The 22,556-nt window shown below is 42.8% G+C and overlaps 27 non-coding genes across 27 annotated transcripts; all 27 read left to right on the forward strand.

Moving 5' to 3' along the window:
• The first annotated feature begins 102 nt into the window (after positions 1-102).
• TRNAL-UAG (transfer RNA leucine (anticodon UAG)) lies at positions 103-185 on the forward strand. Its single transcript has one exon. It is a non-coding gene; the product is annotated as a tRNA-Leu (tRNA).
• Positions 186-1,090: 905 nt separating this feature from the next.
• Positions 1,091-1,173, forward strand: TRNAL-AAG (transfer RNA leucine (anticodon AAG)). Its single transcript has one exon. It is a non-coding gene; the product is annotated as a tRNA-Leu (tRNA).
• A 1,741-nt stretch (positions 1,174-2,914) lies between these two features.
• Positions 2,915-2,997, forward strand: TRNAL-CAG (transfer RNA leucine (anticodon CAG)). Its single transcript has one exon. It is a non-coding gene; the product is annotated as a tRNA-Leu (tRNA).
• A 189-nt stretch (positions 2,998-3,186) lies between these two features.
• Positions 3,187-3,269, forward strand: TRNAL-AAG (transfer RNA leucine (anticodon AAG)). Its single transcript has one exon. It is a non-coding gene; the product is annotated as a tRNA-Leu (tRNA).
• A 1,026-nt stretch (positions 3,270-4,295) lies between these two features.
• Positions 4,296-4,378, forward strand: TRNAL-UAG (transfer RNA leucine (anticodon UAG)). The gene has a single exon. It is a non-coding gene; the product is annotated as a tRNA-Leu (tRNA).
• Positions 4,379-5,010: 632 nt separating this feature from the next.
• On the forward strand, positions 5,011-5,093 carry TRNAL-CAG (transfer RNA leucine (anticodon CAG)). The gene has a single exon. It is a non-coding gene; the product is annotated as a tRNA-Leu (tRNA).
• Positions 5,094-5,282: 189 nt separating this feature from the next.
• Positions 5,283-5,365, forward strand: TRNAL-AAG (transfer RNA leucine (anticodon AAG)). The gene has a single exon. It is a non-coding gene; the product is annotated as a tRNA-Leu (tRNA).
• Positions 5,366-6,391: 1,026 nt separating this feature from the next.
• Positions 6,392-6,474, forward strand: TRNAL-UAG (transfer RNA leucine (anticodon UAG)). Its single transcript has one exon. It is a non-coding gene; the product is annotated as a tRNA-Leu (tRNA).
• Positions 6,475-7,106: 632 nt separating this feature from the next.
• Positions 7,107-7,189, forward strand: TRNAL-CAG (transfer RNA leucine (anticodon CAG)). The gene has a single exon. It is a non-coding gene; the product is annotated as a tRNA-Leu (tRNA).
• Positions 7,190-7,380: 191 nt separating this feature from the next.
• Positions 7,381-7,463, forward strand: TRNAL-AAG (transfer RNA leucine (anticodon AAG)). The gene has a single exon. It is a non-coding gene; the product is annotated as a tRNA-Leu (tRNA).
• A 1,026-nt stretch (positions 7,464-8,489) lies between these two features.
• Positions 8,490-8,572, forward strand: TRNAL-UAG (transfer RNA leucine (anticodon UAG)). Its single transcript has one exon. It is a non-coding gene; the product is annotated as a tRNA-Leu (tRNA).
• Positions 8,573-9,481: 909 nt separating this feature from the next.
• On the forward strand, positions 9,482-9,564 carry TRNAL-AAG (transfer RNA leucine (anticodon AAG)). The gene has a single exon. It is a non-coding gene; the product is annotated as a tRNA-Leu (tRNA).
• A 1,026-nt stretch (positions 9,565-10,590) lies between these two features.
• Positions 10,591-10,673, forward strand: TRNAL-UAG (transfer RNA leucine (anticodon UAG)). The gene has a single exon. It is a non-coding gene; the product is annotated as a tRNA-Leu (tRNA).
• A 632-nt stretch (positions 10,674-11,305) lies between these two features.
• TRNAL-CAG (transfer RNA leucine (anticodon CAG)) lies at positions 11,306-11,388 on the forward strand. The gene has a single exon. It is a non-coding gene; the product is annotated as a tRNA-Leu (tRNA).
• Positions 11,389-11,577: 189 nt separating this feature from the next.
• Positions 11,578-11,660, forward strand: TRNAL-AAG (transfer RNA leucine (anticodon AAG)). Its single transcript has one exon. It is a non-coding gene; the product is annotated as a tRNA-Leu (tRNA).
• Positions 11,661-12,686: 1,026 nt separating this feature from the next.
• Positions 12,687-12,769, forward strand: TRNAL-UAG (transfer RNA leucine (anticodon UAG)). Its single transcript has one exon. It is a non-coding gene; the product is annotated as a tRNA-Leu (tRNA).
• A 632-nt stretch (positions 12,770-13,401) lies between these two features.
• Positions 13,402-13,484, forward strand: TRNAL-CAG (transfer RNA leucine (anticodon CAG)). Its single transcript has one exon. It is a non-coding gene; the product is annotated as a tRNA-Leu (tRNA).
• A 190-nt stretch (positions 13,485-13,674) lies between these two features.
• On the forward strand, positions 13,675-13,757 carry TRNAL-AAG (transfer RNA leucine (anticodon AAG)). Its single transcript has one exon. It is a non-coding gene; the product is annotated as a tRNA-Leu (tRNA).
• A 1,025-nt stretch (positions 13,758-14,782) lies between these two features.
• On the forward strand, positions 14,783-14,865 carry TRNAL-UAG (transfer RNA leucine (anticodon UAG)). The gene has a single exon. It is a non-coding gene; the product is annotated as a tRNA-Leu (tRNA).
• A 632-nt stretch (positions 14,866-15,497) lies between these two features.
• On the forward strand, positions 15,498-15,580 carry TRNAL-CAG (transfer RNA leucine (anticodon CAG)). The gene has a single exon. It is a non-coding gene; the product is annotated as a tRNA-Leu (tRNA).
• A 189-nt stretch (positions 15,581-15,769) lies between these two features.
• On the forward strand, positions 15,770-15,852 carry TRNAL-AAG (transfer RNA leucine (anticodon AAG)). The gene has a single exon. It is a non-coding gene; the product is annotated as a tRNA-Leu (tRNA).
• A 1,026-nt stretch (positions 15,853-16,878) lies between these two features.
• TRNAL-UAG (transfer RNA leucine (anticodon UAG)) lies at positions 16,879-16,961 on the forward strand. Its single transcript has one exon. It is a non-coding gene; the product is annotated as a tRNA-Leu (tRNA).
• A 632-nt stretch (positions 16,962-17,593) lies between these two features.
• On the forward strand, positions 17,594-17,676 carry TRNAL-CAG (transfer RNA leucine (anticodon CAG)). The gene has a single exon. It is a non-coding gene; the product is annotated as a tRNA-Leu (tRNA).
• A 2,013-nt stretch (positions 17,677-19,689) lies between these two features.
• Positions 19,690-19,772, forward strand: TRNAL-CAG (transfer RNA leucine (anticodon CAG)). Its single transcript has one exon. It is a non-coding gene; the product is annotated as a tRNA-Leu (tRNA).
• A 1,299-nt stretch (positions 19,773-21,071) lies between these two features.
• TRNAL-UAG (transfer RNA leucine (anticodon UAG)) lies at positions 21,072-21,154 on the forward strand. Its single transcript has one exon. It is a non-coding gene; the product is annotated as a tRNA-Leu (tRNA).
• Positions 21,155-21,786: 632 nt separating this feature from the next.
• Positions 21,787-21,869, forward strand: TRNAL-CAG (transfer RNA leucine (anticodon CAG)). Its single transcript has one exon. It is a non-coding gene; the product is annotated as a tRNA-Leu (tRNA).
• A 190-nt stretch (positions 21,870-22,059) lies between these two features.
• TRNAL-AAG (transfer RNA leucine (anticodon AAG)) lies at positions 22,060-22,142 on the forward strand. The gene has a single exon. It is a non-coding gene; the product is annotated as a tRNA-Leu (tRNA).
• The last annotated feature ends 414 nt before the right edge of the window (positions 22,143-22,556 follow it).

Consider the following 22,556-nt stretch of genomic DNA (forward strand, 5'->3'; position numbering starts at 1 on the left):
GCAAAAAGTTGCACCTTGTGTTTGAAGGTTGAAATTATTTCAAGCTTGCATGGACGCAGAAATTTCTGAGTGACTTTTATACATTTGTTAGGACTCTCCACTGTCAGGATGGCCGAGTGGTCTAAGGCGCTGTGTTTAGTCTGCAGTCTGCTCTGGAGGCGTGGGTTCGAATCCCACTTCTGACATGACTTTTGGAGATATAATCTTCTTCATCAGGATAACATCTGATGGAAATTGCATCTGTTCGTCTTCACCTGGGACGTTATTCCGTCCTCGTCTAGTCAACAGAGCTTGGGTTTCTCATATATTTCTGTTGTACAAAGTCTTGCTGATAAAGTGCAATCCTTACCAAATGAGCTTAGGACCCATGTAAGAGCTCATCTAGAAGAGTCATGCTCTTGTATTCCCTGGCCAGACAGGCCATGCAAATTTGGAAGAATGCCAAGCACCTGGTAGACAGCTGTACTCCAGCACACTTACAGCAATGTCCTCAGGGCTGTGATCAGGGGCTGCTTAGATTTGCGTATTCCACCCTATGTTGTGACATTGAGCTCACTTGTTGAATTTGCTTTAGTCAGCCAAGATGTGGCTGTTGACTCAATTTCAAAGCAGCTTTGGGCCGTTCAAAAGGCTGGTGAATAGCACTTTCTCTTTGTACGCTTTAAAGGTCTAAAGAGTTCTTCATAGGTACTGCTCTGTATGGATTGTTCAAAGATCTGTTGGAAATGCTTATAATGGGATAAATAAATTGAGGGCATGCCTTTTCGGTACCAAACTTGCATGGCTGTCTGGCTTGTGGAAGCTGCTGCAAATGCAAGTCAGGATGGCCGAGTGGTCTAAGACGCTGCGTTCAGGTTGCAGTCTCTTCTGGAGGCGTGGGTTCAAATCCCACTTCTGACAAACCTGTGTTTAATCTTCTTTTTTCTTGAGGGAGAAAATCAGATCATTTCCCTCACATGGGCTTATATGGTTGTCTTTTTGGAAAAGTGCAGTGAGTTTTTTTCTTGCTATAGCCACTTATGGCCTAAGATGTGTGTTTTTTTTTGTTCACACTATCTTTCTCACTATGTAGATGGACAAGCAACATGTGGTCAGGATGGCCGAGTGGTCTAAGGCGCTGCGTTAAGGTCGCAGTCTCTCCTGGAGGCGTGGGTTCAAATCCCACTTCTGACAAAACTTTAAGTCCATTTTGTCACTGCGTTCCTTCAGAATCTCAGCTAAAAATTGGCAGTGCATATAATATCTGAATAAGTACCAAACTTCAGTTTCAACTGCAAATGAATTTGCCCAATTCTGACTTCAAGCTCGTATAATATTCTTCTAGCACTAGTGGTGTTTTATGTGTTTTTTGGGGGGTGCCTAAAAAATCCCTTTTATTGAAGAAATGGCTTACATTCAGTCTTGTGATATTTTTGGTTTCCAATAAGTAGATTTTTAATTTTATGTAACCTCATTTTCTAATGATCCATTCAAGAGATGTTTCCACTATGAAATGAAGAGCAAGGGGAAAGAGCACAAATGATAGAGCGAGTGAGTGAGATGGGGTGTTGAGGAAGGAAAGAATGAAACAAAGACAGAGTGAGTGAACGGCAGGTAGGCATAGAAGAGGAGACTAGAAGTGAAAGTGACTTGCTTTTCCCTGCCCTTGACCTCCCACCCATCTCAAACCAATCACAAACATACCTTCTATGCAACGTTGGTATGCAGAACTTCACTCCTCAGCCAGTGAGGGTGAGTCCCAAGCCAGGGGCTAGAGAGCAAAAGAATGGATGTGCTCAGACGTTCCTTGCTAGGGACAGTTGATCTGAAACAAGGCCTGCTCTCTTGTTTCCAGCAAGGATCTCGAAATTCTGCATGAATCTGCAAGGCACATTGACAGCATAAATTTGCATAAACTGCCCCACCTTCTGCCTTCCTACTTCCTGAGCAGTAGTTGTTTGTGTATAAAGAGAGAGGTCGCAGGCAAGATAATTTTGTGAGTAGGATACAGAACCCTAAATAGCTGGTGAGAGGTATAAGTTATTCTAAAAGCATAAAAACAGTACACCTGTGAAATGAAATGCTTTCATATGTGATCTTCTGTGTTTATTGTCCTGTGCAAAAAGTTGCACCTTGTGTTTGAAGGTTGAAATTATTTCAAGCTTGCATGGACGCAGAAATTTCTGAGTGACTTTTATACATTTCTTAGGACTCTTCACTGGCAGGATGGCCGAGTGGTCTAAGGCGCTGTGTTTAGGCTGCAGTCTCCTCTGGAGACGTGGGTTCGAATCTCACTTCTGAAATTACTTTTGGAGATATAATCTTCTTCATCAGGATAACATCTGATGGAAGTTGCATCTGTTCGTCTTCACCTGGGACGTTATTCCGTCCTCGTCTAGTCAAGAGAGCTTGGGTTTCTCATATATTTCTGTTGTACAAAGTCTTGCTGATAAAGTGCAATCCTTACCAAATGAGCTTAGGACCCATGTAAGAGCTCATCTAGAAGAGTCATGCTCTTGTATTCCCTGGCCAGACAGGCCATGCAAATTTGGAAGAATGCCAAGCACCTGGTAGACAGCTGTACTCCAGCACACTTACAGCAATGTCCTCAGGGCTGTGATCAGGGGCTGCTTAGATTTGCGTATTCCACCCTATGTTGTGACATTGAGCTCCCTTGTTGAATTTGCTTTAGTCAGCCAAGATGTGGCTGTTGACTCAATTTCAAAGCAGCTTTGGGCCGTTCAAGTGGCTGGTGAATAGCACTTTCTCTTTGTACGCTTTAAAGGTCTAAAGAGTTCTTCATAGGTACTGCTCTGTATGGATTGTTCAAAGATCTGTTGGAAATGCTTATAATGGGATAAATAAATTGAGGGCATGCCTTTGCGGTACCAAACTTGCATGGCTGTCTGGCTTGTGGAAGGTGCTGCAAATGCAAGTCAGGATGGCCGAGTGGTCAAAGGCGCAGCGTTCAGGTCGCAGTCTCTTCTGGAGGCGTGGGTTCAAATCCCACTTCTGACAAACCTGTGTTTAATCTTCTTTTTTCTTGAGGGAGAAAATCAGATCATTTCCCTCACATGGGCTTATATGGTTGTCTTTTTGGAAAAGTGCAGTGAGTTTTTTTCTTGCTATAGCCACTTATGGCCTAAGATGTGTGTTTTTTTTGTTCACACTATCTTTCTCACTATGTAGATGGACAAGCAACATGTGGTCAGGATGGCCGAGTGGTCTAAGGCGCTGCGTTAAGGCCGCAGCCTCTCCTGGAGGCGTGGATTCGAATCCCACTTCTGACAAAACTTTAAGTCCATTTTGTCTCTGCGTTCCTTCAGAATCTCAGCTAAAAATTGACAGTGCATATAATATCTGAATAAGTACCAAACTTCAGTTTCAACTGCAAATGAATTTGCCCAATTCTGTCTTCAAGCTCATATAATATTCTTCTAGCACTAGTGGTGTTTTATGTGTTTTTGGGGGGGTGCCTAAAAAATCCCTTTTATTGAAGAAATGGCTTACATTCAGTCTTGTGATATTTTTGGTTTCCAATAAGTAGATTTTTAATTTTATGTAACCTCATTTTCTAATGATCCATTCAAGAGATGTTTCCACTATGAAATGAAGAGCAAGGGGAAAGAGCACAAATGATAGAGCCAGTGAGTGAGATGGGGTGTTGAGGAAGGAGAGAATGAAACAAAGACAGAGTGAGTGAACGGCAGGTAGGCATAGAAGAGGAGACTAGAAGGGAAGGTGACTTGCTTTTCCCTGCTCTTGACCTCCCACCCATCTCAAACCAATCACAAACATACCTTCTATTCAACGTTGGTATGCAGAACTTCACTCCTCAGCCAGTGAGGGTGAGTCCCAAGCCAGGGGCTAGAGAGCAAAAGAATGGATGTGCTCAGACGTTCCTTGCTAGGGACAGTTGATCTGAAACAAGGCCTGCTCTCTTGTTTCCAGCAAGGAACTAGAAATTCTGCATGAATCTGCAAGGCACATTGACAGCATAAATTTGCATAAACTGCCCCACCTTCTGCCTTCCTACTTACTGAGCAGTAGTTGTTTGTGTATAAAGAGAGAGGTCGCAGGCAAGATAATTTTGTGAGTAGGATACAGAACCCTAAATAGCTGGTGAGAGGTATAAGTTATTCTAAAAGCATAAAAACAGTACACCTGTGAAATGAAATGCTTTCATATGTGATCTTCTGTGTTTATTGTCCTGTGCAAAAAGTTGCACCTTGTGTTTGAAGGTTGAAATTATTTCAAGCTTGCATGGACGCAGAAATTTCTGAGTGACTTTTATACATTTCTTAGGGCTCTCCACTGTCAGGATGGCCGAGTGGTCTAAGGTGCTGTGTTTAGTCCGCAGTCTCCTCTGGAGGCGTGGGTTCGAATCCCACTTCTGACATGACTTTTGGAGATATAATCTTCTTCATCAGGATAACATCTGATGGAAGTTGCATCTCTTCGTCTTCACCTGGGACGTTATTCCGTCCTCGTCTAGTCAAGAGAGCTTGGGTTTCTCATATATTTCTGTTGTACAAAGTCTTGCTGATAAAGTGCAATCCTTACCAAATGAGCTTAGGACCCATGTAAGAGCTCATCTAGAAGAGTCATGCTCTTGTATTCCCTGGCCAGACAGGCCATGCAAATTTGGAAGAATGCCAAGCACCTGGTAGACAGCTGTACTCCAGCACACTTACAGCAATGTCCTCAGGGCTGTGATCAGGGGCTGCTTAGATTTGCGTATTCCACCCTATGTTGTGACATTGAGCTCCCTTGTTGAATTTGCTTTAGTCAGCCAAGATGTGGCTGTTGACGCAATTTCAAAGCAGCTTTGGGCCGTTCAAGTGGCTGGTGAATAGCACTTTCTCTTTGTACGCTTTAAAGGTCTAAAGAGTTCTTCATAGGTACTGCTCTGTATGGATTGTTCAAAGATCTGTTGGAAATGCTTATAATGGGATAAATAAATTGAGGGCATGCCTTTTCGGTACCAAACTTGCATGGCTTTCTGGCTTGTGGAAGGTGCTGCAAATGCAAGTCAGGATGGCCGAGTGGTCTAAGGCGCTGCGTTCAGGTCGCAGTCTCTTCTGGAGGCGTGGGTTCAAATCCCACTTCTGACAAACCTGTGTTTAATCTTCTTTTTTCTTGAGGGAGAAAATCAGATCATTTTCCTCACATGGGCTTATTTGGTTGTCTTTTTGGAAAAGTGCAGTGAGTTTCTTTCTTGCTATAGCCACTTATGGCCTAAGATGTGTGTTTTTTTTGTTCACACTATCTTTCTCACTATGTAGATGGACAAGCAACATGTGGTCAGGATGGCCGAGTGGTCTAAGGCGCTGCGTTAAGGCCGCAGTCTCTCCTGGAGGCGTGGGTTCGAATCCCACTTCTGACAAAACTTTAAGTCCATTTTGTCACTGCGTTCCTTCAGAATCTCAGCTAAAAATTGGCAGTGCATATAATATCTGAATAAGTACCAAACTTCAGTTTCAACTGCAAATGAATTTGCCCAATTCTGTCTTCAAGCTCGTATAATATTCTTCTAGCACTAGTGGTGTTTTATGTGTTTTTTGGGGGGTGCCTAAAAAATCCCTTTTATTGAAGAAATGGCTTACATTCAGTCTTGTGATATTTTTGGTTTCCAATAAGTAGATTTTTAATTTTATGTAACCTCATTTTCTAATGATCCATTCAAGAGATGTTTCCACTATGAAATGAAGAGCAAGGGGAAAGAGCACAAATGATAGAGCCAGTGAGTGAGATGGGGTGTTGAGGAAGGAGAGAATGAAACAAAGACAGAGTGAGTGAACGGCAGGTAGGCATAGAAGAGGAGACTAGAAGGGAAGGTGACTTGCTTTTCCCTGCTCTTGACCTCCCACCCATCTCAAACCAATCACAAACATACCTTCTATTCAACGTTGGTATGCAGAACTTCACTCCTCAGCCAGTGAGGGTGAGTCCCAAGCCAGGGGCTAGAGAGCAAAAGAATGAATGTGCTCAGACGTTCCTTGCTAGGGACAGTTGATCTGAAACAAGGCCTGCTCTCTTGTTTCCAGCAAGGAACTAGAAATTCTGCATGAATCTGCAAGGCACATTGACAGCATAAATTTGCATAAACTGCCCCACCTTCTGCCTTCCTACTCCCTGAGCAGTAGTTGTTTGTGTATAAAGAGAGAGGTCGCAGGCAAGGTAATTTTGTGAGTAGGATACAGAACCCTAAATAGCTGGTGAGAGGTATAAGTTATTCTAAAAGCATAAAAACAGTACACCTGTGAAATGAAATGCTTTCATATGTGATCTTCTGTGTTTATTGTCCTGTGCAAAAAGTTGCACCTTGTGTTTGAAGGTTGAAATTATTTCAAGCTTGCATGGACGCAGAAATTTCTGAGTGACTTTTATACATTTCTTAGGACTCTCCACTGTCAGGATGGCCGAGTGGTCTAAGGCGCTGTGTTTAGTCCGCAGTCTCCTCTGGAGGAGTGGGTTCGAATCCCACTTCTGACATGACTTTTGGAGATATAATCTTCTTCATCAGGATAACATCTGATGGAAGTTGCATCTCTTCGTCTTCACCTGGGACGTTATTCCGTCCTCGTCTAGTCAAGAGAGCTTGGGTTTCTCATATATTTCTGTTGTACAAAGTCTTGCTGATAAAGTGCAATCCTTACCAAATGAGCTTAGGACCCATGTAAGAGCTCATCTAGAAGAGTCATGCTCTCGTATTCCCTGGCCAGACAGGCCATGCAAATTTGGAAGAATGCCAAGCACCTGGTAGACAGCTGTACTCCAGCACACTTACAGCAATGTCCTCAGGGCTGTGATCAGGGGCTGCTTAGATTTGCGTATTCCACCCTATGTTGTGACATTGAGCTCCCTTGTTGAATTTGCTTTAGTCAGCCAAGATGTGGCTGTTGACTCAATTTCAAAGCAGCTTTGGGCCGTTCAAGTGGCTGGTGAATAGCACTTTCTCTTTGTACGCTTTAAAGGTCTAAAGAGTTCTTCATAGGTACTGCTCTGTATAGATTGTTCAAAGATCTGTTGGAAATGCTTATAATGGGATAAATAAATTGAGGGCATGCCTTTTCGGTACCAAACTTGCATGGCTGTCTGGCTTGTGGAAGCTGCTGCAAATGCAAGTCAGGATGGCCGAGTGGTCTAAGGCGCTGCGTTCAGGTTGCAGTCTCTTCTGGAGGCGTGGGTTCAAATCCCACTTCTGACAAACCTGTGTTTAATCTTCTTTTTTCTTGAGGGAGAAAATCAGATCATTTCCCTCACATGGGCTTATATGGTTGTCATTTTGGAAAAGTGCAGTGAGTTTTTTTTCTTGCTATAGCCACTTATGGCCTAAGATGTGTGGTTTTTTTTGTTCACACTATCTTTCTCACTATGTAGATGGACAAGCAACATGTGGTCAGGATGGCCGAGTGGTCTAAGGCGCTGCGTTAAGGCCGCAGTCTCTCCTGGAGGCGTGGGTTCGAATCCCACTTCTGACAAAACTTTAAGTCCATTTTGTCACTGCGTTCCTTCAGAATCTCAGCTAAAAATTGGCAGTGCATATAATATCTGAATAAGTACCAAACTTCAGTTTCAACTGCAAATGAATTTTCCCAATTCTGTCTTCAAGCTCGTATAATATTCTTCTAGCACTAGTGGTGTTTTATGTGTTTTTTGGGGGGTGCCTAAAAAATCCCTTTTATTGAAGAAATGGCTTACATTCAGTCTTGTGATATTTTTGGTTTCCAATAAGTAGATTTTTAATTTTATGTAACCTCATTTTCTAATGATCCATTCAAGAGATGTTTCCACTATGAAATGAAGAGCAATGGGAAAGATCACAAATGATAGAGCCAGTGAGTGAGATGGGGTGTTGAGGAAGGAGAGAATGAAACAAAGACAGAGTGAGTGAACGGCAGGTAGGCATAGAAGAGGAGACTAGAAGGGAAGGTGACTTGCTTTTCCCTGCTCTTGACCTCCCACCCATCTCAAACCAATCACAAACATACCTTCTATTCAACGTTGGTATGCAGAACTTCACTCCTCAGCCAGTGAGGGTGAGTCCCAAGCCAGGTGCTAGAGAGCAAAAGAATGGATGTGCTCAGACGTTCCTTGCTAGGGACAGTTGATCTGAAACAAGGCCTGCTCTCTTGTTTCCAGCAAGGAACTAGAAATTCTGCATGAATCTGCAAGGCACATTGACAGCATAAATTTGCATAAACTGCCCCACCTTCTGCCTTCCTACTTCCTGAGCAGTAGTTGTTTGTGTATAAAGAGAGAGGTCGCAGGCAAGGTAATTTTGTGAGTAGGATACAGAACCCTAAATAGCTGGTGAGAGGTATAAGTTATTCTAAAAGCATAAAAACAGTACACCTGTGAAATGAAATGCTTTCATATGTGATCTTCTGTGTTTATTGTCCTGTGCAAAAAGTTGCACCTTGTGTTTGAAGGTTGAAATTATTTCAAGCTTGCATGGACGCAGAAATTTCTGAGTGACTTTTATACATTTCTTAGGACTCTCCACTGTCAGGATGGCCGAGTGGTCTAAGGCGCTGTGTTTAGTCCGCAGTCTCCTCTGGAGGCGTGGGTTCGAATCCCACTTCTGACATGACTTTTGGAGATATAATCTTCTTCATCAGGATAACATCTGATGGAAGTTGCATCTCTTCGTCTTCACCTGGGACGTTATTCCGTCCTCGTCTAGTCAAGAGAGCTTGGGTTTCTCATATATTTCTGTTGTACAAAGTCTTGCTGATGAAGTGCAATCCTTACCAAATGAGCTTAGGACCCATGTAAGAGCTCATCTAGAAGAGTCATGCTCTTGTATTCCCTGGCCAGACAGGCCATGCAAATTTGGAAGAATGCCAAGCACCTGGTAGACAGCTGTACTCCAGCACACTTACAGCAATGTCCTCAGGGCTGTGATCAGGGGCTGCTTAGATTTGCGTATTCCACCCTATGTTGTGACATTGAGCTCCCTTGTTGAATTTGCTTTAGTCAGCCAAGATGTGGCTGTTGACTCCATTTCAAAGCAGCTTTGGGCCGTTCAAGTGGCTGGTGAATAGCACTTTCTCTTTGTACGCTTTAAAGGTCTAAAGAGTTCTTCATAGGTACTGCTCTGTATGGATTGTTCAAAGATCTGTTGGAAATGCTTATAATGGGATAAATAAATTGAGGGCATGCCTTTTCGGTACCAAACTTGCATGGCTGTCTGGCTTGTGGAAGCTGCTGCAAATGCAAGTCAGCATGGCCGAGTGGTCTAAGGCGCTGCGTTCAGGTTGCAGTCTCTTCTGGAGGCGTGGGTTCAAATCCCACTTCTGACAAACCTGTGTTTAATCTTCTTTTTTCTTGAGGGAGAAAATCAGATCATTTCCCTCACATGGGCTTATATGGTTGTATTTTTGGAAAAAAAAGTGCAGTGAGTTTTTTTCTTGCTATAGCCACTTATGGCCTAAGATGTGTGTTTTTTTTTGTTCACACTATCTTTCTCACTATGTAGATGGACAAGCAACATGTGGTCAGGATGGCCGAGTGGTCTAAGGCGCTGTGTTAAGGCCGCAGTCTCTCCTGGAGGCGTGGGTTCGAATCCCACTTCTGACAAAACTTTAAGTCCATTTTGTCACTGCGTTCCTTCAGAATCTCAGCTAAAAATTGGCAGTGCATATAATATCTGAATAAGTACCAAACTTCAGTTTCAACTGCAAATGAATTTGCCCAATTCTGTCTTCAAGCTCGTATAATATTCTTCTAGCACTAGTGGTGTTTTATGTGTTTTTTGGGGGGTGCCTAAAAAATCCCTTTTATTGAAGAAATGGCTTACATTCAGTCTTGTGATATTTTTGGTTTCCAATAAGTAGATTTTTAATTTTATGTAACCTCATTTTCTAATGATCCATTCAAGAGATGTTTCCACTATGAAATGAAGAGCAAGGGGAAAGAGCACAAATGATAGAGCCAGTGAGTGAGATGGGGTGTTGAGGAAGGAGAGAATGAAACAAAGACAGAGTGAGTGAACGGCAGGTAGGCATAGAAGAGGAGACTAGAAGTGAAGGTGACTTGCTTTTCCCTGCTCTTGACCTCCCACCCATCTCAAACCAATCACAAACATACCTTCTATGCAACGTTGGTATGCAGAACTTCACTCCTCAGCCAGTGAGGGTGAGTCCCAAGCCAGGGGCTAGAGAGCAAAAGAATGGATGTGCTCAGACGTTCCTTGCTAGGGACAGTTGATCTGAAACAAGGCCTGCTCTCTTGTTTCCAGCAAGGATCTAGAAATTCTGCATGAATCTGCAAGGCACATTGACAGCATAAATTTCCATAAACTGCCCCACCTTCTGCCTTCCTACTTCCTGAGCAATAGTTGTTTGTGTATAAAGAGAGAGGTCGCAGGCAAGATAATTTTGTGAGTAGGATACAGAACCCTAAATAGCTGGTGAGAGGTATAAGTTATTCTAAAAGCATAAAAACAGTACACCTGTGAAATGAAATGCTTTCATATGTGATCTTCTGTGTTTATTGTCCTGTGCAAAAAGTTGCACCTTGTGTTTGAAGGTTGAAATTATTTCAAGCTTGCATGGACGCAGAAATTTCTAAGTGACTTTTATACATTTCTTAGGACTCTTCACTGTCAGGATGGCCGAGTGGTCTAAGGCGCTGTGTTTAGGCTGCAGTCTCCTCTGGAGGCGTGGGTTCGAATCCCACTTCTGAAATGACTTTTGGAGATATAATCTTCTTCATCAGGATAACATCTGATGGAAGTTGCATCTCTTCGTCTTCACCTGGGACGTTATTCCGTCCTCGTCTAGTCAAGAGAGCTTGGGTTTCTCATATATTTCTGTTGTACAAAGTCTTGCTGATAAAGTGCAATCCTTACCAAATGAGCTTAGGACCCATGTAAGAGCTCATCTAGAAGAGTCATGCTCTTGTATTACCTGGCCAGACAGGCCATGCAAATTTGGAAGAATGCCAAGCACCTGGTAGACAGCTGTACTCCAGCACACTTACAGCAATGTCCTCAGGGCTGTGATCAGGGGCTGCTTAGATTTGTGTATTCCACCCTATGTTGTGACATTGAGCTCCCTTGTTGAATTTGCTTTAGTCAGCCAAGATGTGGCTGTTGACTCAATTTCAAAGCAGCTTTGGGCCGTTCAAGTGGCTGGTGAATAGCACTTTCTCTTTGTACTCATTAAAGGTCTAAAGAGTTCTTCATAGGTACTGCTCTGTATGGATTGTTCAAAGATCTGTTGGAAATGCTTATAATGGGATAAATAAATTGAGGGCATGCCTTTTCGGTACCAAACTTGCATGGCTTTCTGGCTTGTGGAAGGTGCTGCAAATGCAAGTCAGGATGGCCGAGTGGTCTAAGGCGCTGCGTTCAGGTCGCAGTCTCTTCTGGAGGCGTGGGTTCAAATCCCACTTCTGACAACCCTGTGTTTAATCTTCTTTTTTCTTGAGGGAGAAAATCTGATCATTTTCCTCACATGGGCTTATTTGGTTGTCTTTTTGGAAAAGTGCAGTGAGTTTCTTTCTTGCTATAGCCACTTATGGCCTAAGATGTGTGTTTTTTTTGTTCACACTATCTTTCTCACTATGTAGATGGACAAGCAACATGTGGTCAGGATGGCCGAGTGGTCTAAGGCGCTGCGTTAAGGCCACAGTCTCTCCTGGAGGCGTGGGTTCGAATCCCACTTCTGACAAAACTTTAAGTCCATTTTGTCACTGCGTTCCTTCAGAATCTCAGCTAAAAATTGGCAGTGCATATAATATCTGAATAAGTACCAAACTTCAGTTTCAACTGCAAATGAATTTGCCCAATTCTGTCTTCAAGCTCGTATAATATTCTTCTAGCACTAGTGGTGTTTTATGTGTTTTTTGGGGGGTGCCTAAAAAATCCCTTTTATTGAAGAAATGGCTTACATTCAGTCTTGTGATATTTTTGGTTTCCAATAAGTAGATTTTTAATTTTATGTAACCTCATTTTCTAATGATCCATTCAAGAGATGTTTCCACTATGAAATGAAGAGCAAGGGGAAAGAGCACAAATGATAGAGCCAGTGAGTGAGATGGGGTGTTGAGGAAGGAGAGAATGAAACGAAGACAGAGTGAGTGAACGGCAGGTAGGCATAGAAGAGGAGACTAGAAGGGAAGGTGACTTGGTTTTCCCTGCTCTTGACCTCCCACCCATCTCAAACCAATCACAAACATACCTTCTATTCAACGTTGGTATGCAGAACTTCACTCCTCAGCCAGTGAGGGTGAGTCCCAAGCCAGGGGCTAGAGAGCAAAAGAATGGATGTGCTCAGACGTTCCTTGCTAGGGACAGTTGATCTGAAACAAGGCCTGCTCTCTTGTTTCCAGCAAGGAACTAGAAATTCTGCATGAATCTGCAAGGCACATTGACAGCATAAATTTGCATAAACTGCCCCACCTTCTGCCTTCCTACTTCCTGAGCAGTAGTTGTTTGTGTATAAAGAGAGAGGTCGCAGGCAAGGTAATTTTGTGAGTAGGATACAGAACCCTAAATAGCTGGTGAGAGGTATAAGTTATTCTAAAAGCATAAAAACAGTACACCTGTGAAATGAAATGCTTTCATATGTGATCTTCTGTGTTTATTGTCCTGTGCAAAAAGTTGCACCTTGTGTTTGAAGGTTGAAATTATTTCAAGCTTGCATGGACGCAGAAATTTCTGAGTGACTTTTATACATTTCTTAGGACTCTCCACTGTTAGGATGGCCGAGTGGTCTAAGGCGCTGTGTTTAGTCCGCAGTCTCCTCTGGAGGAGTGGGTTCGAATCCCACTTCTGACATGACTTTTGGAGATATAATCTTCTTCATCAGGATAACATCTGATGGAAGTTGCATCTCTTCGTCTTCACCTGGGACGTTATTCCGTCCTCGTCTAGTCAAGAGAGCTTGGGTTTCTCATATATTTCTGTTGTACAAAGTCTTGCTGATAAAGTGCAATCCTTACCAAATGAGCTTAGGACCCATGTAAGAGCTCATCTAGAAGAGTCATGCTCTTGTATTCCCTGGCCAGACAGGCCATGCAAATTTGGAAGAATGCCAAGCACCTGGTAGACAGCTGTACTCCAGCACACTTACAGCAATGTCCTCAGGGCTGTGATCAGGGGCTGCTTAGATTTGCGTATTTCACCCTATGTTGTGACATTGAGCTCCCTTGTTGAATTTGCTTTAGTCAGCCAAGATGTGGCTGTTGACTCAATTTCAAAGCAGCTTTGGGCCGTTCAAGTGGCTGGTGAATAGCACTTTCTCTTTGTACGCTTTAAAGGTCTAAAGAGTTCTTCATAGGTACTGCTCTGTATGGATTGTTCAAAGATCTGTTGGAAATGCTTATAATGGGATAAATAAATTGAGGGCATGCCTTTTCGGTACCAAACTTGCATGGCTGTCTGGCTTGTGGAAGCTGCTGCAAATGCAAGTCAGGATGGCCGAGTGGTCTAAGGCGCTGCATTCAGGTTGCAGTCTCTTCTGGAGGAGTGGGTTCAAATCCCACTTCTGACAAACCTGTGTTTAATCTTCTTTTTTCTTGAGGGAGAAAATCAGATCATTTCCCTCACATGGGCTTATATGGTTGTCTTTTTGGAAAAGTGCAGTGAGTTTTTTTCTTGCTATAGCCACTTATGGCCTAAGATGTGTGTTTTTTTTTGTTCACACTATCTTTCTCACTATGTAGATGGACAAGCAACATGTGGTCAGGATGGCTGAGTGGTCTAAGGCGCTGCGTTAAGGCCGCAGTCTCTCCTGGAGGCGTGGGTTCGAATCCCACTTCTGACAAAACTTTAAGTCCATTTTGTCACTGCGTTCCTTCAGAATCTCAGCTAAAAATTGGCAGTGCATATAATATCTGAATAAGTACCAAACTTCAGTTTCAACTGCAAATGAATTTGCCCAATTCTGTCTTCAAGCTCGTATAATATTCTTCTAGCACTAGTGGTGTTTTATGTGTTTTTTGGGGGGTGCCTAAAAAATCCCTTTTATTGAAGAAATGGCTTACATTCAGTCTTGTGATATTTTTGGTTTCCAATAAGTAGATTTTTAATTTTATGTAACCTCATTTTCTAATGATCCATTCAAGAGATGTTTCCACTATGAAATGAAGAGCAAGGGGAAAGAGCACAAATGATAGAGCCAGTGAGTGAGATGGGGTGTTGAGGAAGGAGAGAATGAAACAAAGACAGAGTGAGTGAACGGCAGGTAGGCATAGAAGAGGAGACTAGAAGTGAAGGTGACTTGCTTTTCCCTGCTCTTGACCTCCCACCCATCTCAAACCAATCACAAACATACCTTCTATGCAACGTTGGTATGCAGAACTTCACTCCTCAGCCAGTGAGGGTGAGTCCCAAGCCAGGGGCTAGAGAGCAAAAGAATGGATGTGCTCAGACGTTCCTTGCTAGGGACAGTTGATCTGAAACAAGGCCTGCTCTCTTGTTTCCAGCAAGGATCTAGAAATTCTGCATGAATCTGCAAGGCACATTGACAGCATAAATTTCCATAAACTGCCCCACCTTCTGCCTTCCTACTTCCTGAGCAATAGTTGTTTGTGTATAAAGAGAGAGGTCGCAGGCAAGATAATTTTGTGAGTAGGATACAGAACCCTAAATAGCTGGTGAGAGGTATAAGTTATTCTAAAAGCATAAAAACAGTACACCTGTGAAATGAAATGCTTTCATATGTGATCTTCTGTGTTTATTGTCCTGTGCAAAAAGTTGCACCTTGTGTTTGAAGGTTGAAATTATTTCAAGCTTGCATGGATGCAGAAATTTCTAAGTGATTTTATACATTTCTTAGGACTATTCACTGTCAGGATGGCCGAGTGGTCTAAGGCGCTGTGTTTAGGCTGCAGTCTCCTCTGGAGGTGTGGGTTCGAATCCCACTTCTGAAATGACTTTTGGAGATATAATCTTCTTCATCAGGATAACATCTGATGGAAGTTGCATCTCTTCGTCTTCACCTGGGACGTTATTCCGTCCTCGTCTAGTCAAGAGAGCTTGGGTTTCTCATATATTTCTATTTTACAAAGTCTTGCTGATAAAGTGCAATCCTTACCAAATGAGCTTAGGACCCATTTAAGAGCTCATCTAGAAGAGTCATGCTCTTGTATTCCCTGGCCAGACAGGCCATGCAAATTTGGAAGAATGCCAAGCACCTGGTAGACAGCTGTACTCCAGCACACTTACAGCAATGTCCTCAGGGCTGTGATCAGGGGCTGCTTAGATTTGTGTATTCCACCCTATGTTGTGACATTGAGCTCCCTTGTTGAATTTGCTTTAGTCAGCCAAGATGTGGCTGTTGACTCAATTTCAAAGCAGCTTTGGGCCGTTCAAGTGGCTGGTGAATAGCACTTTCTCTTTGTACTCATTAAAGGTCTAAAGAGTTCTTCATAGGTACTGCTCTGTATGGATTGTTCAAAGATCTGTTGGAAATGCTTATAATGGGATAAATAAATTGAGGGCATGCCTTTTCGGTACCAAACTTGCATGGCGGTCTGGCTTGTGGAAGGTACTGAAAATGCAAGTCAGGATGGCCGAGTGGTCTAAGGCGCTGCGTTCAGGTCGCAGTCTCTTCTGGAGGCGTGGGTTCAAATCCCACTTCTGACAAACCTGTGTTTAATCTTCTTTTTTCTTGAGGGAGAAAATCAGATCATTTTCCTCACATGGGCTTATATGGTTGTCTTTTTGGAAAAGTGCAGTGAGTTTTTTTCTTGCTATAGCCACTTATGGCCTAAGATGTGTGTTTTTTTTGTTCACACTATCTTTCTCACTATGTAGATGGACAAGCAACATGTGGTCAGGATGGCCGAGTGGTCTAAGGCGCTGCGTTAAGGCCGCAGTCTCTCCTGGAGGCATGGGTTCGAATCCCACTTCTGACAAAACTTTAAGTCCATTTTGTCTCTGCGTTCCTTCAGAATCTCAGCTAAAAATTGACAGTGCATATAATATCTGAATAAGTACCAAACTTCAGTTTCAACTGCAAATGAATTTGCCCAATTCTGTCTTCAAGCTCGTATAATATTCTTCTAGCACTAGTGGTGTTTTATGTGTTTTTTGGGGGGTGCCTAAAAAATCCCTTTTATTGAAGAAATGGCTTACATTCAGTCTTGTGATATTTTTGGTTTCCAAAAAGTAGATTTTTAATTTTATGTAACCTCATTTTCTAATGATCCATTCAAGAGATGTTTCCACTATGAAATGAAGAGCAAGGGGAAAGAGCACAAATGATAGAGCCAGTGAGTGAGATGGGGTGTTGAGGAAGGAGAGAATGAAACAAAGACAGAGTGAGTGAACGGCAGGTAGGCATAGAAGAGGAGACTAGAAGTGAAGGTGACTTGCTTTTCCCTGCTCTTGACCTCCCACCCATCTCAAACCAATCACAAACATACCTTCTATGCAACGTTGGTGTGCAGAACTTCACTCCTCAGCCAGTGAGGGTGAGTCCCAAGCCAGGGGCTAGAGAGCAAAAGAATGGATGTGCTCAGACGTTCCTTGCTAGGGACAGTTGATCTGAAACAAGGCCTGCTCTCTTGTTTCCAGCAAGGAACTAGAAATTCTGCATGAATCTGCAAGGCACATTGACAGCATAAATTTGCATAAACTGCCCCACCTTCTGCCTTCCTACTTCCTGAGCAGTAGTTGTTTGTGTATAAAGAGAGAGGTCGCAGGCAAGGTAATTTTGTGAGTAGGATACAGAACCCTAAATAGCTGGTGAGAGGTATAAGTTATTCTAAAAGCATAAAAACAGTACACCTGTGAAATGAAATGCTTTCATATGTGATCTTCTGTGTTTATTGTCCTGTGCAAAAAGTTGCACCTTGTGTTTGAAGGTTGAAATTATTTCAAGCTTGCATGGACGCAGAAATTTCTAAGTGACTTTTATACATTTCTTAGGACTCTTCACTGTCAGGATGGCCGAGTGGTCTAAGGCGCTGTGTTTAGGCTGCAGTCTCCTCTGGAGGCGTGGGTTCGAATCCCACTTCTGAAATGACTTTTGGAGATATAATCTTCTTCATCAGGATAACATCTGATGGAAGTTGCATCTGTTCGTCTTCACCTGGGACGTTATTCCGTCCTCGTCTAGTCAAGAGAGCTTGGGTTTCTCATATATTTCTGTTTTACAAAGTCTTGCTGATAAAGTGCAATCCTTACCAAATGAGCTTAGGACCCATGTAAGAGCTCATCTAGAAAAGTCATGCTCTTGTATTCCCTGGCCAGACAGGCCATGCAAATTTGGAAGAATACCAAGCACCTGGTAGACAGCTGTACTCCAGCACACTTACAGCAATGTCCTCAGGGCTGTGATCAGGGGCTGCTTAGATTTGTGTATTCCACCCTATGTTGTGACATTGAGCTCCCTTGTTGAATTTGCTTTAGTCAGCCAAGATGTGGCTGTTGACTCAATTTCAAAGCAGCTTTGGGCCGTTCAAGTGGCTGGTGAATAGCACTTTCTCTTTGTACTCATTAAAGGTCTAAAGAGTTCTTCATAGGTACTGCTCTGTATGGATTGTTCAAAGATCTGTTGGAAATGCTTATAATGGGATAAATAAATTGAGGGCATGCCTTTTCGGTACCAAACTTGCATGGCAGTCTGGCTTGTGGAAGGTACTGAAAAAGCAAGTCAGGATGGCCGAGTGGTCTAAGGCGCTGCGTTCAGGTCGCAGTCTCTTCAGGAGACGTGGGTTCAAATCCCACTTCTGACAAACCTGTGTTTAATCTTCTTTTTTCTTGAGGGAGAAAATCAGATCATTTCCCTCACATGGGCTTATATGGTTGTCTTTTTGGAAAAGGGCAGTGAGTTTTTTTCTTGCTATAGCCACTCATGGCCTAAGATGTGTGTTTTTTTTGTTCACACTATCTTTCTCACTATGTAGATGAACAAGCAACTTGTGGTCAGGATGGCCGAGTGGTATAAGGCACTGCATTAAGGCCACAGTCTCTCCTGGAGGCGTGGGTTCGAATCCCACTTCTGACAAAACTTTAAGTCCATTTTGTCTCTGCGTTCCTTCAGAATCTCAGCTAAAAATTGGCAGTGCATATAATATCTGAATAAGTACCAAACTTCAGTTTCAACTGCAAATGAATTTGCCCAATTCTGTCTTCAAGCTCGTATAATATTCTTCTAGCACTAGTGGTGTTTTATGTGTTTTTTGGGGGGTGCCTAAAAAATCCCTTTTATTGAAGAAATGGCTTACATTCAGTCTTGTGATATTTTTGGTTTCCAATAAGTAGATTTTTAATTTTATGTAACCTCATTTTCTAATGATCCATTCAAGAGATGTTTCCACTATGAAATGAAGAGCAAGGGGAAAGAGCACAAATGATAGAGCCAGTGAGTGAGATGGGGTGTTGAGGAAGGAGAGAATGAAACAAAGACAGAGTGAGTGAACGGCAGGTAGGCATAGAAGAGGAGACTAGAAGGGAAGGTGACTTGCTTTTCCCTGCTCTTGACCTCCCACCCATCTCAAACCAATCACAAACATACCTTCTATTCAACGTTGGTATGCAGAACTTCACTCCTCAGCCAGTGAGGGTGAGTCCCAAGCCAGGGGCTAGAGAGCAAAAGAATGGATGTGCTCAGACGTTCCTTGCTAGGGACAGTTGATCTGAAACAAGGCCTGCTCTCTTGTTTCCAGCAAGGAACTAGAAATTCTGCATGAATCTGCAAGGCACATTGACAGCATAAATTTGCATAAACTGCCCCACCTTCTGCCTTCCTACTTCCTGAGCAGTAGTTGTTTGTGTATAAAGAGAGAGGTCGCAGGCAAGGTAATTTTGTGAGTAGGATACAGAACCCTAAATAGCTGGTGAGAGATATAAGTTATTCTAAAAGCATAAAAACAGTACACCTGTGAAATGAAATGCTTTCATATGTGATCTTCTGTGTTTATTGTCCTGTGCAAAAAGTTGCACCTTGTGTTTGAAGGTTGAAATTATTTCAAGCTTGCATGGACGCAGAAATTTCTGAGTGACTTTTATACATTTCTTAGGACTCTCCACTGTCAGGATGGCCGAGTGGTCTAAAGCGCTGTGTATAGGCCGCAGTCTCCTCTGGAGGCGTGGTTTCGAATCCCACTTCTGACATGACTTTTGGAGATATAATCTTCTTCATCAGGATAACATCTGATGGAAGTTGCATCTCTTTGTCTTCACCTGGGACGTTATTCCGTCCTCGTCTAGTCAAGAGAGCTTGGGTTTCTCATATATTTCTGTTGTACAAAGTCTTGCTGATAAAGTGCAATCCTTACCAAATGAGCTTAGGACCCATGTAAGAGCTCATCTAGAAGAGTCATGCTCTTGTATTCCCTGGCCAGACAGGCCATGCAAATTTGGAAGAATGCCAAGCACCTGGTAGACAGCTGTACTCCAGCACACTTACAGCAATGTCGTCAGGGCTGTGATCAGGGGCTGCTTAGATTTGCGTATTCCACCCTATGTTGTGACATTGAGCTCCCTTGTTGAATTTGCTTTAGTCAGCCAAGATGTGGCTGTTGACGCAATTTCAAAGCAGCTTTGGGCCGTTCAAGTGGCTGGTGAATAGCACTTTCTCTTTGTACGCTTTAAAGGTCTAAAGAGTTCTTCATAGGTACTGCTCTGTATGGATTGTTCAAAGATCTGTTGGAAATGCTTATAATGGGATAAATAAATTGAGGGCATGCCTTTTCGGTACCAAACTTGCATGGCTTTTTGGCTTGTGGAAGGTGCTGCAAATGCAAGTCAGGATGGCCGAGTGGTCTAAGGCGCTGCGTTCAGGTCGCAGTCTCTTCTGGAGGCGTGGGTTCAAATCCCACTTCTGACAAACCTGTGTTTAATCTTCTTTTTTCTTGAGGGAGAAAATCAGATCATTTCCCTCACATGGGCTTATATGGTTGTCTTTTTGGAAAAGTGCAGTGAGTTTTTTTCTTGCTATAGCCACTCATGGCCTAAGATGTGTGTTGTTTTTTGTTCACACTATCTTTCTCACTATGTAGATGAACAAGCATCTTGTGGTCAGGATGGCCGAGTGGTCTAAGGCACTGCATTAAGGCCGCAGTCTCTCCTGGAGGCGTGGGTTTGAATCCCACTTCTGACAAAACTTTAAGTCCATTTTGTCTCTGCGTTCCTTCAGAATCTCAGCTAAAAATTGGCAGTGCATATAATATCTGAATAAGTACCAAACTTCAGTTTCAACTGCAAATGAATTTGCCCAATTCTGTCTTCAAGCTCGTATAATATTCTTCTAGCACTAGTGGTGTTTTATGTGTTTTTTGGGGGGTGCCTAAAAAATCCCTTTTATTGAAGAAATGGCTTACATTCAGTCTTGTGATATTTTTGGTTTCCAATAAGTAGATTTTTAATTTTATGTAACCTCATTTTCTAATGATCCATTCAAGAGATGTTTCCACTATGAAATGAAGAGCAAGGGGAAAGAGCACAAATGATAGAGCCAGTGAGTGAGATGGGGTGTTGAGGAAGGAGAGAATGAAACAAAGACAGAGTGAGTGAACGGCAGGTAGGCATAGAAGAGGAGACTAGAAGGGAAGGTGACTTGCTTTCCCCAGCTCTTGACCTCCCACCCATCTCAAACCAATCACAAACATACCTTCTATTCAACGTTGGTATGCAGAACTTCACTCCTCAGCCAGTGAGGGTGAGTCCCAAGCCAGGGGCTAGAGAGCAAAAGAATGGATGTGCTCAGACGTTCCTTGCTAGGGACAGTTGATCTGAAACAAGGCCTGCTCTCTTGTTTCCAGCAAGGAACTAGAAATTCTGCATGAATCTGCAAGGCACATTGACAGCATAAATTTGCATAAACTGCCCCACCTTCTGCCTTCCTACTTCCTGAGCAGTAGTTGTTTGTGTATAAAGAGAGAGGTCGCAGGCAAGGTAATTTTGTGAGTAGGATACAGAACCCTAAATAGCTGGTGAGAGGTATAAGTTATTCTAAAAGCATAAAAACAGTACACCTGTGAAATGAAATGCTTTCATATGTGATCTTCTGTGTTTATTGTCCTGTGCAAAAAGTTGCACCTTGTGTTTGAAGGTTGAAATTATTTCAAGCTTGCATGGACGCAGAAATTTCTGAGTGACTTTTATACATTTCTTAGGACTCTCCACTGTCAGGATGGCCGAGTGGTCTAAGGCGCTGTGTTTAGTCTGCAGTCTGCTCTGGAGGCGTGGGTTCGAATCCCACTTCTGACATGACTTTTGGAGATATAATCTTCTTCATCAGGATAACATCTGATGGAAATTGCATCTGTTCGTCTTCACCTGGGACGTTATTCCGTCCTCGTCTAGTCAACAGAGCTTGGGTTTCTCATATATTTCTGTTGTACAAAGTCTTGCTGATAAAGTGCAATCCTTACCAAATGAGCTTAGGACCCATGTAAGAGCTCATCTAGAAGAGTCATGCTCTTGTATTCCCTGGCCAGACAGGCCATGCAAATTTGGAAGAATGCCAAGCACCTGGTAGACAGCTGTACTCCAGCACACTTACAGCAATGTCCTCAGGGCTGTGATCAGGGGCTGCTTAGATTTGCGTATTCCACCCTATGTTGTGACATTGAGCTCCCTTGTTGAATTTGCTTTAGTCAGCCAAGATGTGGCTGTTGACTCAATTTCAAAGCAGCTTTGGGCCGTTCAAAAGGCTGGTGAATAGCACTTTCTCTTTGTACGCTTTAAAGGTCTAAAGAGTTCTTCATAGGTACTGCTCTGTATGGATTGTTCAAAGATCTGTTGGAAATGCTTATAATGGGATAAATAAATTGAGGGCATGCCTTTTCGGTACCAAACTTGCATGGCTGTCTGGCTTGTGGAAGTTGCTGCAAATGCAAGTCAGGATGGCCGAGTGGTCTAAGGCGCTGCGTTCAGGTTGCAGTCTCTTCTGGAGGCGTGGGTTCAAATCCCACTTCTGACAAACCTGTGTTTAATCTTCTTTTTTCTTGAGGGAGAAAATCAGATCATTTCCCTCACATGGGCTTATATGGTTGTCTTTTTGGAAAAGTGCAGTGAGTTTTTTTCTTGCTATAGCCTCTTATGGCCTAAGATGTGTGTTTTTTTTTGTTCACACTATCTTTCTCACTATGTAGATGGACAAGCAACATGTGGTCAGGATGGCCGAGTGGTCTAAGGCGCTGCGTTAAGGTCGCAGTCTCTCCTGGAGGCGTGGGTTCAAATCCCACTTCTGACAAAACTTTAAGTCCATTTTGTCACTGCGTTCCTTCAGAATCTCAGCTAAAAATTGGCAGTGCATATAATATCTGAATAAGTACCAAACTTCAGTTTCAACTGCAAATGAATTTGCCCAATTCTGTCTTCAAGCTCGTATAATATTCTTCTAGCACTAGTGGTGTTTTATGTGTTTTTTGGGGGGTGCCTAAAAAATCTCTTTTATTGAAGAAATGGCTTACATTCAGTCTTGTGATATTTTTGGTTTCCAATAAGTAGATTTTTAATTTTATGTAACCTCATTTTCTAATGATCCATTCAAAAGATGTTTCCACTATGAAATGAAGAGCAAGGGGAAAGAGCACAAATGATAGAGCGAGTGAGTGAGATGGGGTGTTGAGGAAGGAAAGAATGAAACAAAGACAGAGTGAGTGAA

The sequence above is a fragment of the Lissotriton helveticus genome, chromosome 8 (assembly GCF_964261635.1).
Source record: "Lissotriton helveticus chromosome 8, aLisHel1.1, whole genome shotgun sequence".
In the NCBI taxonomy this organism is placed as follows: domain Eukaryota; kingdom Metazoa; phylum Chordata; class Amphibia; order Caudata; family Salamandridae; genus Lissotriton; species Lissotriton helveticus.